A 19,142-nucleotide genomic window follows, 5' to 3' on the forward strand; every position below is an offset into this window, starting at 1 on the left:
GGGGGAATTCTGCCAGTCTCTATAGTGGTTTATAGGGGAATTCTGCCAGTCTCTAAAGTGGTTTATAGGGGAATTCTTCCAGATTCTGGGTGATTCTGCAACTTCGGGCACTTTGGCCGTGCAAACTTTCAGTAATTAAAACTTTTTCAAACACCATTTTACCAGTAATGTACGTGTCTTTGATTTGTCTAGAAACAATATCTGATATTTGCTACCATCTTACTATTCAGGAATTTATATATTTTTGTCATTTTTCCCCAGTGTCACGACTTCCGCCGAAGTTTGCTGCCCTGCCTGTTCGGGCGGTGCTCGGGGGTCGTCGTCACCGTCCTACTAGCCGCCACCGATCCCTTTTTTAGTTCATCTGTTGGTTTTCTCTTATTAGTTTCACCTGTGTTTCTGTTGTTTTCGGTTAATGAGCTTCCCTATATTTAGTAGGTAGACACGCCCTTGTTTTGTCTTATTAGTTTCATCTGTGTTTCTGTTGTTTTCGGTTAATGAGCTTCCCTATATTTAGTAGGTAGACCCGCCCTTGTTTTCTCTTATTAGTTTCACCTGTGTTTCTGTTGTTTTCGGTTAATGAGCTTCCCTATATTTAGTAGGTAGAGGCCCTTGTTTTTTCTTGTTAGTTTCATCTGTGTTTCTGTTGTTTTGGGTTAATGAGCTTCCCTATATTTAGTAGGTAGAGGCCCTTGTTTTCTCTTATTAGTTTCACCTGTGTTTCTGTTGTTTTCGGTTAATGAGCTTCCCTATATTTAGTAGGTAGACCCGCCCTTGTTTTGTCTTATTAGTTTCACCTGTGTTTCTGTTGTTTTGGGTTAATGAGCTTCCCTATATTTAGTAGGTAGAGGCCCTTGTTTTGTCTTATTAGTTTCACCTGTGTTTCTGTTGTTTTCGGTTAATGAGCTTCCCTATATTTAGTAGGTAGACCCGCCCTTGTTTTGTCTTATTAGTTTCACCTGTGTTTCTGTTGTTTTGGGTTAATGAGCTTCCCTATATTTAGTAGGTAGAGGCCCTTGTTTTGTCTTATTAGTTTCACCTGTGTTTCTGTTGTTTTCGGTTAATGAGCTTCCCTATATTTAGTAGGTAGAGGCCCTTGTTTTCTCTTATTAGTTTCACCTGTGTTTCTGTTGTTTTCGGTTAATGAGCTTCCCTATATTTAGTAGGTAGAGGCCCTTGTTTTCTCTTATTAGTTTCACCTGTGTTTCTGTTGTTTTCGGTTAATGAGCTTCCCTATATTTAGTAGGTAGACCCGCCCTTGATTTGTGCGGGATTGTCTTTAGTTTGTTACGTGTGTGCATTGTAGGCTGAGGTGGATTTTCTTTCTTTCACTTGACACCCTGTGGTTTTTGGGTTGGCACGTTATATGTCCGCGCCCTGTATTTGTTGGGCTTATATTTTGTGTGTGCCTTATTAAAGAGCACTATATCCTCAGTGGAACTCTCTCTGCGCCTGATTCCTGCACCCACCTAGTCCCGCGTGACACCCAGACAGTCATAGACAAATGCCATTTCCATCACGTCATTAAACGTCCATTTCGTTCATATCATTCAAATGATTTATAACGGATTTATTATACGTTTGTACATGAACTTGTTTTGAATATTATTTTAAGTGATTTTTTAAGGTTTTCCTCATATGAATAATTCAACATGACGCCTGAATGTATTAACTTGTCTTGGTGACAGCTGAAAACATTTATTTAGCATGAAAAATATTTCCACCCAACCTTTTAGTGAGATTATGAGAACAACCATATGATTTCCATATCTAAACAAATAAATGTATGTTAATTATACATATTTTTAATGAAACAGGCAGGGAGCAGGTCTCGAAAACCTCGACCTTCTAGCCCGAAGTCCAGGGCGCTATCGACTGTGTCCCTAATTGCATGCTCGAGCGGCAGAGTCGATATCCACGCTTATAACCCCAGGGTCGTTACAGTAATATACTAATCTACCTAAAAAATGTGGGTTGTGATGGAAATGACAAGGTGTGGGTGGAAATGACAAGGTGGGGTGGAAATGACAAGGTGTGGGTGGAAATGACAAGGTGGGGTGGAAATGACAAGGTGTGGGTGGAAATGACAAGGTGTGGAGGAAATGACAAGGTGTGGGTGGAAATGACAAGGTGGGGTGGAAATGACAAGGTGGGGTGGAAATGACAAGGTGGGGTGGAAATGACAAGGTGGGGTGGAAATGACAAGGTGGGGTGGAAATGACAAGGTGTGAGTGGAAATGACAAAGTGGGGTGGAAATGACAAAGTGGGGTGGAAATGACAAGGTGTGGGTGGAAATGACAAGGTGGGGTGGAAATGACAAGGTGGGGTGGAAATGACAAGGTGGGGTGGAAATGACAAGGTGTGAGCGGAAATGACAAAGTGGGGTGGAAATGACAAGGTGTGGGTGGAAATGACAAGGTGGGGTGGAAATGACAAGGTGGGGTGGAAATGACAAGGTGGGGTGGATATGACAAGGTGGGGTGGAAATGACAAGGTGTGAGTGGAAATGACAAAGTGGGGTGGAAATGACAAAGTGGGGTGGAAATGACAAGGTGGGGTGAAAATGACAAGGTGTGGAGGAAATGACAAGGTGGGGTGGAAATGACAAGGTGTGGTGGAAATGACAAGGTGGGGTGGAATGACAAGGTGTGGTGGAAATGACAAGGTGGGGTGAAAATGACAAGGTGTGGTGGAAATGACAAGGTGGGGTGAAAATGACAAGGTGTGGAGGAAATGACAAGGTGTGGTGGAAATGACAAGGTGTGGTGGAAATGACAAGGTAGGGTGGAAATGACAAGGTGGGGTGAAAATGACAAGGTGTGGAGGAAATGACAAGGTGGGGTGGAAATGACAAGGTGGGGTGGAAATGACAAGGTGTGGAGGAAATGACAAAGTGGGGTGGAAATGACAAGGTGTGGGTGGAAATGACAAGGTGTGGTGGAAATGACAAGGTGGCGTGGAAATGACAATGTGTGGAGGAAATGACAAGGTGGGGGGGGGAAATGACAAGGTGTGGGTGGGGTGGAAATGACAAGGTGTGGGTGGAAATGACAAGGTAGGGTGGAAATGACAAGGTGGGGTGGAAATGACAAGGTGGGGTGGAAATGACAAGGTGGGGTGGAAATGACAAGGTGTGGTGGAAATGACAAGGTGTGGAGGAAATGACAAGGTGTGGTGGAAATGACAAGGTGTGGGAGGAAATGACAAGGTGTGGTGGAAATGACAAGGTGTGGTGGAAATGACAAGGTGGGGTGGAAATAACAAGGTGTGGGTGGAAATGACAAGGTGGGGTAGAAATGACAAGGTGTGGGTGGAAATTACAAGGTGGGTTGGAAATGACATCTATGTAAATAAAAACCTATGAAAACAATATTTTAATGCAAACATTTTGAAGAACAACCGTTGTTAAACATTTCATTAATATAAGGCAAAGTAAGATTCCAAAACACTGGAACCTTTTCAACATTAGAACAATGTGTTGTCCTTGACTACACTTAGATGCTAAAAATAGAACTTCTAGCACGTATATAGAGGGAAGAGTTCATTGAGAGCCACACGTTTCATTTAATATCTGATTTTACGCCCCGCTTTGTATATACTGTGTGGTGAGTTTCCAAGTGTATCTAAGGCTTACAAAGAGAGCTATGTTCCTCATGACCAAGGCATTCAGCTCCATGGACCTTTTGGTCCCTGGATCAATCAATCAATCAAGTTTATTTTATATAGCCCTTCGTACATCAGCTAATATCTCGAAGTGCTGTACAGAGACCCAGCCTAAAACCCCAAACAGCTAGAATGCAGGTGTAGAAGCACGATGGGGCTCAGGGACAAGTCCAAGCACATGCTGTGGTCTGTACCGTACGATTTTGTCTCTCATTGAGCCATTTACACAGGTAGTTCTCTGCAAAGTCAATATGCACAATGATCTCCTCTTTCCCCAGATTCTATTTTAATTCTCTCAGTTGAGTATTGGTGTCGAACGTTAACACGTGTTTCCCCAACTTCTCTTTCAATCCTTTGGAGAAGTCCTCCAATAGAATCTGCAGTGTGCTTCACACCTTTTCTCATACTGTCAAATGTACAGTGAACTTCTCAATTTTTCTCTCTTTGTTCTTCTTGTCTTTCTCTCTCTCTCTTCAGCTTTGTTTTTCCAGCTCAAACCATCATGTCTGCTCAGCAGCATCAAAGTCAGATGTTTTAAGTTATTTTGCTTGGCAAAGGGAGCACTCTGTGTACATGCACTCTTTCTTCAGGTTCTCACAGCACAAATACTCACTAAGGTTCTCACAACACAAAGACTCAAGTTTCTCAATGTTGCTGCAGCTGATCACTTTGTGATGCTGTAGTTTGTCCGCCATGAACTGGAGGTTGGCGTAGGGTTTTGCAGAGACATCTGTCCCTATCCTGGACTGTTGGCTTGACAACCCAAAAAGGACGTCTTTTGCAGAATTCACAGTAGGAAATTTGCATTTCTGAATATTCTCTCTTAAACTTCTGATAAAGGTTCTGATTTGTGCCGTTCAAGAAGTGCTTCTGCTTTTTCTTCTTGTTCCTTGTCAGTGTGTCATTTTCCCCTGTTGTTGCTCTGCTGTTGTCATCACGTTCATATAATCTAGTGATCTTCTCTTCTGTGGCTGTGCTAATTCTGTTACACTAATTGTTCCTGGAGTATTGAAGACTTGATGGCCTGTTTTCATTTGCCCTCATTGCTTTTGCTGAAAATCCTAATTCTCTGTTTGCAGCTTCGACCAGGCCATACTTTCTCGGGATGTTGCCTCTGAGCATTTTTGAAGCCACTTGTTTGTCCTTGGCACATTTTTTTAATACTTTTGTTTTAACTCTGCAATTATGGCATTTTGATAGGTAGGTCTCCACTGCAACTGTTCTCTTTAAAGTCTGTCTTCTATTCCGTTGGTTACATTTTCATTGCCTTCTCTTGTTTCTTTGTTCTCTCTTTGTAAGCTCGGAGATAGATTTCACTTCTCCCTTCTCTTTTTTCTTCCAATATCTCTTCCTGTCTTTTTGCAGATGTTCCTGGTATCGTATAGGATCATTTTTTAATTTTGTTTCTATATGTCTGTGACCTCTGTGCTGTTTTATGTGGCATCTTCTAAAAATAAAGACAAATACTACTTTGTTCTCAACTTGGAGCATTTTCTAGATTAAATTAATTTAAAACATGATTAAATAAGCCTAAAGTTTAAAAAAAAAGTAAAGTGAAAACTAATAAGATAATGGATTTGAGTAATTTCCACCACTTTCTGTCATTTCCCCCACACTTAAGTTTGTGATGGAAATGACTGTGATGGAAATGACACTTCTACAGTTTCTGGAAAACATTGACAGACTGCTTAGCATGCTTTGGTTAGTATTACAGCTAGCATATCGTTTCCACTAAATACATAAATATACCTTTTATTTTTAAAGTTCTAATACAAATTAAAGAAATTATAGCCTGTTTGGAAATGACTGACAATTAAAATATTCTCTACACAAGCAATATTTACCAAATTTTTCTTCAACTTCTGGACATCACATCAGGAACAACTGTCCACCGCAGCCATGTGCTTCAGTGTCACAATATGTTTCCATGGTAACTACATTAACATTCTCTTGAAAAAACTTTATTAATGAGGAATTTGTCCTCAGGGGTGGAAATGACACCACTCCCAAAGGACAGGTATATTTTGTGTAAAAACAATATAAAGGGCATACTCACAATAAATATTGATAAAGATTGTATTTAATTGACTCTTTCTGTAGTACATAACACTATATAATGTGTAATTATTCATGTTTTCTCATAGAAAAACATAGTAGAAGCTTAAAAGTCTGAGTCAGGGACCAGGGCAAAATAGGGAAACTGAGGTATTAAATGCATCTGAAAAGTAGTTAAACTACTTGATAGAGAGGTGTTTAAAAAGTATGGGGTGATTCCAGTGTGAACTTAACATACAAATATTTCTATTTGTTTTATATTTGATTAAATCCCCAAAATTGACCGGAGGACATAGAAGTGCCTGTAGTTGCAAAAGCAAGCATCTATGTTTATAGGGGATTTCTGTCAGTCTCTACAGTGGTTTATAGGGGGAATTCTGCCAGTCTCTACAGTGGTTTATAGGGGGAATTCTGTCAGTCTCTACAGTGGTTTATAGGGGGAATTCTGCCAGTCTCTACAGTGGTTTGTACGGGGAATTCTGCCAGTCTCTACAGTGGTTTATAGGGGGAATTCTGCCAGTCTCTATAGTGGTTTATAGGGGGAATTCTGTCAGTCTCTACAGTGGTTTATAGGGGGAATTCTGCCAGTCTCTATAGTGGTTTATAAGGGGAATTCTCCCAGTCTCTACAGTGGTTTATAGGGGATTTCTGTCAGTCTCTACAGTGGTTTATAGGGGGAATTCTGCCAGTCTCTACAGTGGTTTATAGGGGGAATTCTGCCAGTCTCTATAGTGGTTTATAGGGGGAATTCTGCCAGTCTCTACAGTGGTTTATAGGGGGAATTCTGTCAGTCTCTACAGTGGTTTATAGGGGGAATTCTGCCAGTCTCTACAGTGGTTTGTAGGGGGAATTCTGCCAGTCTCTACAGTGGTTTATAGGGGGAATTCTGCCAGTCTCTATAGTGGTTTATAGGGGGAATTCTGTCAGTCTCTACAGTGGTTTATAGGGGGAATTCTGCCAGTCTCTATAGTGGTTTATAAGGGGAATTCTCCCAGTCTCTACAGTGGTTTATAGGGGATTTCTGTCAGTCTCTACAGTGGTTTATAGGGGGAATTCTGCCAGTCTCTACAGTGGTTTATAGGGGGAATTCTGCCAGTCTCTATAGTGGTTTATAGGGGGAATTCTGCCAGTCTCTATAGTGGTTTATAGGGGGAATTCTGCCAGTCTCTATAGTGGTTTATACGGGGAATTCTGCCAGTCTCTATAGTGGTTTATAGGGGGAATTCTACCAGTCTCTATAGTGGTTTATAGGGGGAATTCTGCCAGTCTCTACAGTGGTTTATAGGGGATTTCTGCCAGTCTCTATAGTGGTTTATAGGGGGAATTCTGCCAGTCTCTATAGTGGTTTTTAGGGGGAATTCTGCCAGTCTCTATAGTGGTTTATAGGGGGAATTCTGCCAGTCTCTATAGTGGTTTATAGGGGGAATTCTGCCAGTCTCTACAGTGGTTTATAGGGGAATTCTGCCAGTCTCTATAGTGGTTTATAGGGGGAATTCTGCCAGTCTCTACAGTGGTTTATAGGGGGGTTTCTGTCCGTCTCTATAGTGGTTTATACGGGGAATTCTGCCAGTTTCTATAGTGGTTTATACGGGGATTTCTGCCAGTCTCTATAGTGGTTTATAGCGGAATTCTGCCAGTTTCTATAGTGGTTTATTGGGGAATTCTGCCAGTCTCTATAGTGGTTTATACGGGGAATTCTGCCAGTCTCTATAGTGGTTTATAGGGGGAATTCTGCCAGTCTCTACAGTGGTTTATAGGGGATTTCTGCCAGTCTCTACAGGGGTTTATAGGGGAATTCTGCCAGTCTCTATAGTGGTTTATAGGGGAATTCTGCCAGTCATTACAGTGGTTTATAGGGGGATTTCTGCCAGTCTCTACAGTGGTTTATAGGGGATTTCTGCCAGTCTCTATAGTGGTTTATAGGGGGATTTCTGCCAGTCTCTATAGTGGTTTATAGGGTGATTTCAGCCAGTCTCTATATTGGTTTATAGGGGAATTCTGCCAGTCTCTATAGTGGTTTATAGGGGATTTCTGCCAGTCTCTACAGTGGTTTATAGGGGGAATTCTGCAAGTCTCTATAGTGGTTTATAGGGGGAATTCTGCCAGTCTCTACAGTGGTTTATAGGGGGAATTCTGCCAGTCTCTACAGTGGTTTATAGGGGGAATTCTGCCAGTCATTACAGTGGTTTATAGGGGGATTTCTGCCAGTCTCTACATTGGTTTATAGAGGGAATTCTGCCAGTCTCTATAGTGGTTTACAGGGGGATTTCTGCCAGTCTCTATAGTGGTTTATAGGGGAATTCTGCCAGTCTCTATAGTGGTTTACAGGGGGATTTCTGCCAGTCTCTATAGTGGTTTATAGGGGAATCCTGCCTGTCTCTACAGTGGTTTATAGGGGAATTCTGCCAGTCTCTACAGTGGTTTATAGGGGGATTTCTGCCAGTCTCTATAGTGGTTTATAGGGGAATTCTACCAGTCTCTACAGTGGTTTATAGGGGAATTCTGCCAGTCTCTATAGTGGTTTATAGGGGAATTCTGCCAGTCTCTACAGTGGTTTATAGGGGTAATTCTGCCAGTCTCTACAGTTGTTTATAGGGGTAATTCTGCCAGTCTCTACAGTTGTCACGCCCTGGCCTTAGTATTCTTTGTTTTTCTTTATTATTTTAGTTAGGTCAGGGTGTGACATGGGGAATGTTTGTGTTTTGTTGGTTTTGGGTGATTATATGGTAAAGGGGGTGTTGGGTGTAGTGTATGGGATTGTGTTGAGTGCATGTGTTTAGCGTTGTCTATGTTGGTTTAGTTGTCTAGGAGAGTATATGGTTGCCTGAATGAGTTCCCAATTAGAGACAGCTGATTTCTGTTGTCTCTGATTGGGAGCCATATTTAGGGTAGCCATAGGCTTTCATGTGATGTGGGTAATTGTCTATGTGATACGTTTGTAGCCTGTGTGTGCACTTCGTTCTTAGCTTCACGATCGTTTTCTTGTTTTGTTTAGTGTATAAGTGTTTTTGTTTCGTTTTGCCTTCGTATTCATTAAAAGGAATATGGCTTATTTTCCTACTGCTGCGTTTTGGTCCGTCAATCCTCCACACGATCGTGACAAAAGTGGTTTATAGAGGGAATTCTGCCAGTCTCTATAGCAGTTTATAGGGGGAATTCTGCCAGTCTCTATAGTCATTTATAGGGGGAATTCTGCCAGTCTCTATAGTGGTTTATAGGGGAATTCTACTAGTCTCTACAGTGGTTTATAGGGGTAATTCTGCCAGTATCTATAGTGGTTTATAGGGGGAATTCTGCCAGTCTCTATAGTGGTTTATAGGGGGATTTCTGCCAGTCTCTACATTGGTTTATATGGGGAATTCTGCCGGTCTCTATAGTGGTTTATAGGGGGAATTCTGCCAGTCTCTATAGTGGTTTATAGGGGGAATTCTGCCAGTCTCTATAGTGGCTTATAGGGGGAATTCTGCCAGTCTCTACAGTGGTTTATAGGGGGAATTCTGCCAGTCTCTACAGTGGTTTATAGGGGGAATTCTGCCAGTCTCTACAGTGGTTTATAGGGGGAATTCTGCCAGTCTCTATCGTGGTTTATAGGGGGAACGGCACGTCAGGCTCGCCCAGGTAGGATGCCAAGTCGCGCCCCTAGTGGGGAGGGTACTGTCAAATCTGCTCCCGTTCCCCTTTATGGCACTAGAGGTCTCCAGGCTGCTCGTCATTACCCACACCTATGACCATCGTTATGCCACCAGCACTTCATCAGACTCACGTGGCCTCTATCACATCATTGATTGCCTCCCCTATATCTGTCACTTCCTCAGTTTCATTTCCAAGTCTGCATCCCGTGTTTCGTTTCTCTTGTCCAGACGCTGTTCTTGTTCAGTTTCATGTCTATTTATTATTAAAACTTCTTAGGGTCCCTTTTTGCCCCATTTCCGCCTGAATGACGTGCCCAAAGTAAACTGCCTGTAGCTCAGGCCCTGAAGCCAGGATATGCATATAATTGGTACCATTGGAAATAAAACACTTTGAAGTTTGTAGAAATGTTAAAATAATGTAGGAGAAATTAACACAATAGATATGGTAGGAGAAAATCTAAAGAAAAACCCAACTGAATTAATTGTTTTGAGAGACCAGGCTCTTAGAAATGCAAGAGAAAGGTCATATTGTAAATATGGCTTCCACATGGTGTCAGCAGTCTATGTTCAAGGATTCCGGCTTTTAATTTAAAAAACGAATATGAAATAACAGTTTTAGTAGAAGGACACCGTCTTGGAAATCCGTGGTTGAGAGCACCGTGAAGACAGAACGCACCTGCTAAAATCGGTTTCCTATTGAACATACTTCTTTCCGAAATAAATACAATAGTTTGATTACATTTTAGGGTATCTGAGGAGTAAGTAGAAACATATTTTGAATTGTTGAAACAACGTTTAGGGTTAGATTTTCGGATTCTTTTCTCTGCAAGTTGAATGTGGATTACTCAAATCGATGGTGCTAACTTAACAGACTTTTGGGGATATAAAGAAGGATTTTATCCAACTAAACAACACTACATGTTATAGCTGGGACCCTTTGGATGACAAATCAGAGGAAGATTTTCAAAAGTAAGTGAATATTTAATCTTTATATGTGAATGTATGAAACCTGTGCCGGTGGAAAAATATTTTGAAGTGGGGCGCCTTCCTCAAACAATCGCATGGCATGTTTTCGCTGTAATAGTTACTGTAAATCGGACAGTGCAGTTAGATTAGCAAGAATTTAAGCTTTCAGCCAATATAAGACACTTGTGTACCTAAATGTTTAAAATCCGTAATATTTATTAGAATTTATTTCAATTGCACGCCCTCCAGTTACACCGGAAGTTGTCCCGCTAGCGGGACACTAAATCCTCACCCTGTACTTTCTTCCCGGAGATACAGAACCATCGCACACAAGTCCTAGAGATACATTTTTATTTAAAAAAATGTTTTCCTTTATTTAACTAGGCAAGTCAGTTATGAACAAATTCTTATTTTCAATGACGGCCTAGGAACAGCGGGTTAACTGCCTTGTTCAAGGGCAGAACGACAGTTTTTTACCTTTTCAGCTTGGGGATTTGATCTTGCAAACTTTCAGTTACAAGTCCTACGCTCTAACCACTAGGCTACCTGCCACCCAAGCAAGCTGGCTAAGGTCTGGTCCGGAGACAGCAGAACGTCCAGAGCTGCCGACTTGTTTTAGTACAAATTGTCATCCAAATCTAGGTTAGAGATCGTGCTTCTGATGTCCAGAAGCTGTTTTCGGTCATATGAAAATGTCAGAGACGTTATGAATAAAAAAAAGCTAAGATAAGCGTAAAATAAAAAATTGTTGCTGGTTAGGAGCGGTAAGACAGCTTACCATTCTTAACATAGTATGAGACAAATTATATGGACGTTGCTGTAGTATCTCATCTCTCTTTGTCTTTCTCGGTCTCTCGTTTTGAGACAAATTATATGGATGTTTGTATAGAATCTCATCTCTCTTTTTCTCTCTCTGTCTCTCTCTCTCTCTGAGAAACGATATGGATGTTTGTATAGAATCTCATCTCTCTCTCTCTCTCTCTCTGAGACATATTATACGGAGGTTTGTATAGTATCTTGGGGTTCGTTCAATTCTCCTATTCCCTGGTATTTATGAATTCAATGTAAATTGATGCAAGGTTAATACTCTCCTGATAAAATGAGCAATGTTATTAATATATTATAATCTTTCGAATGTTAATATGAAAAGAAAATCCCGCCTGACTCGAGACCTTTTCTTGGTCTCCTTGAGAGTGCTTAGTAGTCTTAGAGCTGGGACCAGACCACCATAGATAGTGTGACTCTGGAGAGGTTCTGAAATGTCATCTTTAATACGCAGAAAGACATGCGGAGAAGCCAGGGCTTGTGGTTAGAGCTCAGGGATAAAGGAACAGTCACTACCCGAAGACAAATAAGAATGATAAAAGCTGCACGAGGTCACCATGAGAGGTATAGGATAAACAACAAATCTAGTACGACATAGATCACAAAAAATAGTTAAAAACTGTAACTGTTGTTCAACCTTATTCCATCAGTAGTTTAAAATTATAACTGTTGTTCAACCTTATTCCACCAATAGTTTAAAACTAGTAGGAGAGATTGACTCAAGCTCTATTAAGTTAGTTGGGGAGCGGTGAACACCAATATTCAAGTCTTTTCCACAGATTTTCAACTGGATTCAAGTCTTTTCTTTGTCTGGGCCTCTGAAGGACTTTCACTTTCTTGTTCTGAAGGCCATTCCAGCGTTGCGGTGAATCTTCGCCCCCCGGTATAACGTCGTTTGCACTTTGAAGCAGATTCACATCAAGGATTTTGCCTCTTATTTGGCTTCATGCATTGTTCCCTCGATCCTGACTAGTATCTCAGTGCCTGCTGCTGAAAAGCCTCCCCATAGCATGATGCTGCCGCCACCATGCTTCAAGGTAGGGATGGTGTTAGGTGAGTAATGAGCTGTGCCTGGTTTTCTCCAGACATTTTTTGTTTCTTCAGACCACAGAATTTTTTGCCTTATGGCCTGAATCTTTCAAGTGCATTTTTTTGTTCAACTCCAGGCATGCTGTCATGTGCCTTTTTTTCTCAGGAGTTGCTTCAGTCTGGCCGCTCTCCCATAAAAGCCCAGATTGGTAAATTGCTGTAGAGATTGTTGTCCTTCTGGCAAGTTATCCCATCGCAGCCAAGGATCTATGTAGTTCTGTCAGAGTGATCATTGGGTTCTTGGTCACCTCCCTGTCTAAGGTCCTTCTTACCTGGTTGCTCAGTTTGGTCAGATAACCAGCTCTAGGCAGAGTATTTTTTTATCCTATGAAAATCCCAATGATGGAGACCACTGTTCTCTTGGAAACTTTTAAGTTGTATCGACATCTCAAGGATGATGAAAGGAAATTGGATTCAATGTGGAGTGTGATAGCATAGGGGTGTGAATATTTATGTAAATTCGACATTTCTGCATTTCATTTTCAAAGAAATCAGCAAACATTTTGAAAACGCTGTTTTCGCTTTGTCATGATGTGTAGATGGGTATGAATACTTTCTGAAGGCACTGTATATGGTCAAACATAGTGCACTACTTAGGGAATAGGGTGCTTTGGTCTAAAGTAGTGTACTACATAGGGAATAGGGTGCCCTGGTCTAAAGTAGTGTACTACTTAGGGAATAGGGTGCTCTGGTCTAAAGTAGTGTACTACATAGGGAATAGGATGCCCTGGTCTAATGTAGTGCACTACATAGGGAATAGGGTGCTCTGGTCTAAAGTAGTGTACTATAATAGGGAATAGGATGCCCTGGTCTAAAGTAGTGCACTACTTAGGGAATAGGGTGCCCTGGTCTAAAGTAGTGCACTACTTAGGGAATAGGGTGCTCTGGTCTAAAGTAGTGTACTACATAGGGAATAGGATGCCCTGGTCTAAAGTAGTGCACTCCTTAGGGAATAGGGTACTCTGGTCTAAAGTAGTGTACTACATAGGGAATAGGATGCCCTGGTCTAAAGTAGTGCACTACTTAGGGAATAGGGTGCCATTTGGGACCTAGATGGATACAGAAGCTATATCACTAGCCACACTACTATCCACTCTATCACAGTGGATAAATTACTACAGTTAATGGCCAATTAAATACCAGCTACTTCCTCCAGGCTTTCTCTATGGTAGTGAATCATGATGACAGTGTGGTGGGGAACTGTGTGTTTGTGTGCATGCTTGTGTGTGTGTCTGTGTGTTCACGTGTGTGTGTGTATCACCATTACCATACCCCCCACCCCCATCCTAGTCTTCCCCTGACCAGGTGTCTTCATTCTAGTCTTCCCCTGTCCAGGTGTCTTCATTCTAGTCTTCCCCTGACCAGGTGTCTTCATTCTAGTCTTCCCCTGTCCAGGTGTCCTCATTCTAGTCTTCCCCTGACCAGGTGTCTTCATTCTAGTCTTCCCCTGTCCAGGTGTCTTCATTCTAGTCTTCCCCTGTCCAGGTGTGAACCCATCCAGATGCTGAATCGAAGACAAATCAATAATCTTTCTCACAACTTGACGATGTTCAGACCACTCAGACTGAGTGAACACTTCAATATTTAGACAACTTGATGGTTTAGTCCCCGAGGGAATTGTAGCCCCGGTTGACTAGACATACAGTTCAATATCAGACATAGGATCCTACTCAAATCACGCCCTATACCCTATATAGCGCACTGGGCCTCGGTTAAGAGTAATGCACTATATAGGGAATAGGGTGCGATTTTGGAGGCTGTCATACATACAGTGCTGTGTCTCGTCCTTATCACCCCCTGCGTGGTGCTATAGTTCTATAGAAATATTCAGACTGTCATTGTTGATCACTTGGGGGTTTCAGACAGACATTTTTTATTTTATTTATAAAAATATATATATTTTTACCTTTATTTAACCAGGTAGGCAAGTTGAGAACAAGTTCTCATTTACAATTGCGACCTGGTCAAGATAAAGCAAAGCAGTTCGACACATACAACAACACAGAGTTAAACATGGAGTAAAACAAACATACAGTCAATAATACAGTAGAAAAATAAGTCTATATACAATGTGAGCAAGTGAGGTGAGATAAGGGAGGTAAAGGCAAAAAAAGGCCATGGTGGCGAAGTAAATACAATATAGCAAGTAAAACACAGGAATGGTAGATTTGCAGTAGAAGAATGTGCAAAGTAGAGATAGAAATAATGGGGTGCAAAGGAGCAAAATAAATAAATAAATACAGTAGGGGAAGAGGTAGTTGTTTGGGCTAAATTATAGATGGGCTATGTACAGGTGCAGTAATCTGTGAGCTGCTCTGACAGCTGGTGGTTAAAGCTAGTGAGGGAGATAAGTGTTTCCAGTTTCAGAGATTTTTGTAGTTCGTTAGCAGAGAACTGGAACAAGAGGCGGCCAAAGCAAGAATTGGCAGAGAGATATACCTGCTGGAGCGCGTGCTACGAGTGGGTGCTGCTATGGTGACCAGCGAGCTGAATATAGGGGGTGCTGTTTCGCATTAGCATAATTTGCTCTACAGATTAAACTGCCTAGTACTCAATTCTTGCTCGTACAATATGCAGATTATTATTATTATTGGATAGAAAACACTCTCTAGTTTCTATAGCCGTTGGAATTTTGTCTCTGAGTGAAACAGAACTCCTTCTACAGCACTTTTCATGACAGGGAGTCAGATTTCAGACATCTTGGCCCCTAATCTGGGGTCGGTTTAAAGGTCCCTGTAAATGCTATGGAGAAACAGACACTGCTTACGTCTTCCCCTGGGTGTCAGTACGTGGTGACGCTTTGAATGGAGTCGATTGCGCAATCAGGGCCTGTATAAAACAGCAAATACCGGAAGTAGCTTCCTTTTGCTGCCTGCGCCTGACGCACAAAGGACGTCGGACTCGCCTCCTTCCAAGCTGTTGTTTAGCCAGTAATATTTCTCCGGTCATGTTTTTACTCGTTATAGGTGTTAAAAACATCATAAGGTAGTTAATTTAAACCGTTTTATAGCAATTTATATCCATTTAGTGCGATTTTGAGGCATTTCTTTCTGAGACACTTTGAACCGCTGGGCACGTTTCCAATTCATGCCGAACGTTAGTGGGCATTTCCACATGGCAAGAGGACAGCTTTCGACCAAAAGACGATTAGACCCAAGAAAGGATTCATTGCCCAAGATTCTGATGGAAGAACAGCTCATAGTAAGAACAATTTATGATGATAAATCGTGTTTCTGTCGAAAAATGTTAAGCGCTTATGCCGCCATTTTGTAGGTGTAGCTTCGCTTGGCGCAACCTGTATTGAAAAGTAAGGATAATTTAAAAAATGTCATTCAGCGATTGTATTAAGAATTAAATTGTCTATCAATCGCTGTCCACCCTGTATTTTTTAGTCAAGTTTATGAGTATTTATGTATAAGACTAGATCACTGTCTAATATGGCGCACAACATTTTCTGACCAGCTGGGCTACTTTTCTCATTGTCTAACCATGATTTTGGTGGTTAAATATGCACATTTTCGAACAAACTCTATATGTATGTTGTAATATGTTGTTGTATGTTGTTGCAGGAGTGTCATCTGAAGAATTCTGAGAAGGTTAGTGAAAAAAATATTACATTTTGGTGGTGATAATGCTGTCGCTCTTTTTGCCGTGAATCAATGCTGGGGTAATGTTTGCACATGTGCTATGCAACTGTAAGACACTTAGAAAATCTGAAAAATTGTCTGGATTCACAGGATCTGTGTCTTTCAATTAGTGTACGCTGTGTATTTTTACGAAATGTTTTATGATTAGTAATTAGGTAATACACGTTGCTCTGTATTTTTATCTAGTCGAGTTGTGATGGTGGGTGCAATTGTAAACTATGATTTATACCTGAAATATGCACATTTTTCTAACAAAACCTATCCTATACCATAAATATGTTATCAGACTGTCATCTGATGAGTTTTTTTCTTGGTTAGTGGCTATCAATATCTTTATTTGGCCGAATTGGTGATAGCTACTGGTGGAGAGAAAAAATGGTGGACAAAGAAAAATGGTGTCTTTTGCTAACGTGGTTAGCTAATAGATTTACATATTTTGTCTTCCCTGTAAAACATTTTAAAAATCTGAAATGGTGGCTTCATTCACAAGATCTGTATCTTTCATTAGGTGTCTTGGACTTGTGATTTAATGATATTTAGATGCTACTATTTAATTGTGACGCTATGCTAGCGATGCTACTCAGCGTGGGGGGGGGGGGGGGGGGGGGCTCCCGGACCCGGGGTAGAGAAGCGTGAAAGGTTAAGGGACTTTACCTTGCAGTTTCTTGTAGATGACCTGGAGCCAGTGTGTTTGGCAACGAGTATGAAGTGAGGGCCAGCCAACAAGAGTGTACAGGTCGCAGTGGTGGGTAGTATATGGGGCTTTGGTGACAAAACGGATGGCACTGTGATAGACTGCATCCAATTTATTGAGTAGGGTATTGGAGGCTATTTTGTAAATGACATCGCCGAAGTCGAGGATTGGTAGGATGGTCAGTTTTACAAGGGTATGTTTGGCAGCATGAGTGAAGGATGCTTTGTTGCGAAATAGGAAGCCAATTCTAGATTTGACTTTGGATTGGAGATGTGAGTCTGGAAGGAGAGTTTACAGTCTAACCAGACACCTAGGTATTTGTAATGTCCACATATTCTAAGTCAGAACCGTTCAGAGTAGTGATGCTGGACGGGCGGGCAGGTGCAGGCAGCGATCGGTTGAAGAGCATGAATTTAGTTTTACTTGTATTTAAGAGCAGTTGGAGGCCACGGAAGGAGAGTTGTATGGCATTGAAGCTCGTCTGAAGGTTTGTTAACACGGTGTCCAAAGAAGGGCCAGAAGTATACAGAATGGTGTCGTCTGCGTAGAGGTTGATCAGAGACTCACCAGCAGCAAGAGCGACATCATTGATGTATACAGAGAAGAGAGTCGCCCCAAGAATTGAACCCTGTGGCACCCCCATAGAGACTGCCAGAGGTCCGGACAACAGGCCCTCCGATTTGACACACTGAACTCTATCAGAGAAGTAGTTGGTGAACCAGGCGAGGCATTCATTTGAGAAACCAAGGCTATCGAGTCTGCCGATGAGGATGTGGTGATTGACAGAGTCGAAAGCCTTGGTCAGGTCAATGAATACGTCTGCACAGTATTGTTTCTTATCGATGGCGGTTAAGATATCGTTTAGGACCTTGAGCGTGGCTGAGGTGCACCCATGACCAGCTCTGAAACCAGATTGCATAGCGGAGAAGGTGCGGTGGGATTCGAAATGGTCGGTAATCTGTTTGTTGACTTGGCTTTTGAAGACCTTAGAAAGACAGGGTAGGATAGATATAGGTCTGTAGCAGTTTGGGTCTAAAGTGTCTCCCCCTTTGAAGAGGGTTATGACCGCAGTTGCTTTCCAATCTTTGGGAATCTCAGACGACACGAAAGAGAGGTTGAACAGGCTAGTAATACGGGTTGCAACAATTTCGGCAGATAATTTTAGATAGAAAGGGTCCAGATTGTCTAGCCCGACTGATTTATAGGGGTCCAGATTTTGCAGCTCTTTCAGAACATCTGCTGACTGGATTTGGGAGAAGGAGAAATGGGGAAGGCTTGGGCGAGTAGCTGTGAGAGGTGCAATGCTGTTGACCGGGGTAGGGGTAGCCAGGTGGAAAGCATCGCCAGCCTTAGAAAAATGCTTATTGAAATTCTCAATTATAGTGGATTTATCTGTGGTGACAGAGTTTCCTATCCTCAGTGCAGTGGGCAGCTGGGAGGAGGTGTTCTTATTCTCCATGGACTTTACAGTGTCCCAGAACTTTTTTGAGTTTGTGTTGCAGGAATCAAATTTCTGCTTGAAAAAGCTGGCCTTGGCTTTCCTAACTGCCTGTGTATATTGGTTTCTAACTTCCCTGAAAAGTTGCATATCACGGGGGCTGTTTGATGCTAATGCAGAACGCCACAGGATGTTTTTGTGTTGGTTAAGGGCAGTCAGGTCTGGAGAGAACCAAGGGCTATATCTGTTCCTGGTTCTAAATTTCTTGAATGGGGCATGCTTATTTAAGATGGTGAGGAAGGCATTTAAAAAAAATAACCAGGCATCCTCTACTGACGGGATGAGGTCAATATCCTTCCAGGATACCCGGGCCAGGTCGATTAGAAAGGCCTGCTCGCTGAAGTGTTTCAGGGAGCGTTTGACAGTGATGAGTGAAGGTCGTTTGACCGCTGACCCGTTACGGATGCAGGCAATGAGGCAGTGATTGCTGAGATCTTGGTTGAAAACAGCTGAGGTGTATTTAGAGGGCAAGTTAGTTAGGATGATATCTATGTTAGGATGATATCTATGCCTGTGTTTACGGCTTTGGGGTGGTACCTGGTAGGTTCATTGATCATTTGTGTGAGACTGAGGGCATCAGACTTAGATTGTAGGATGGCTGGGGTGTTAAGCATGTCCCAGTTTAGGTCACCTAGCAGCACAAGCTCTGAAGATAGATGGGGGGCAATAATTTACATATGGTATCCAGAGCACAGCTGGGGGTCAGAGGGGGGTCTATAGCAAGTGGCAACGGTGAGAGACTTGTTTTTAGAGAGGTGGATTTTTAAAAGTAGAAGTTCAAATTGTTTGGGTACAGACCTGGATAGTAGGACAGAACTCTGCAGGCTATCTCTGCAGTAGATTGCAACACCGTCCCCTTTGGTCATTACACGGGGCCCCGTGTAGCTCAGTTGGTAGAGCATGGCACTTGCAACGCCAGGGTTGTGGGTTCATTTCCCACGGGGGGCCAGTACAAAAAAAGTATGAATGTATGTACTTGGAAGTCGCTCTGGATAAGAGCGTCTGCTAAATGACTTAAATGTAAATGTCGTTCTATCTTGTCTGAAAATGTTGTAGTTAGGGATGGATTTTT

This window comes from Salvelinus fontinalis, chromosome 23 (genome assembly GCF_029448725.1).
Source record: "Salvelinus fontinalis isolate EN_2023a chromosome 23, ASM2944872v1, whole genome shotgun sequence".
NCBI lineage: Eukaryota > Metazoa > Chordata > Actinopteri > Salmoniformes > Salmonidae > Salvelinus > Salvelinus fontinalis.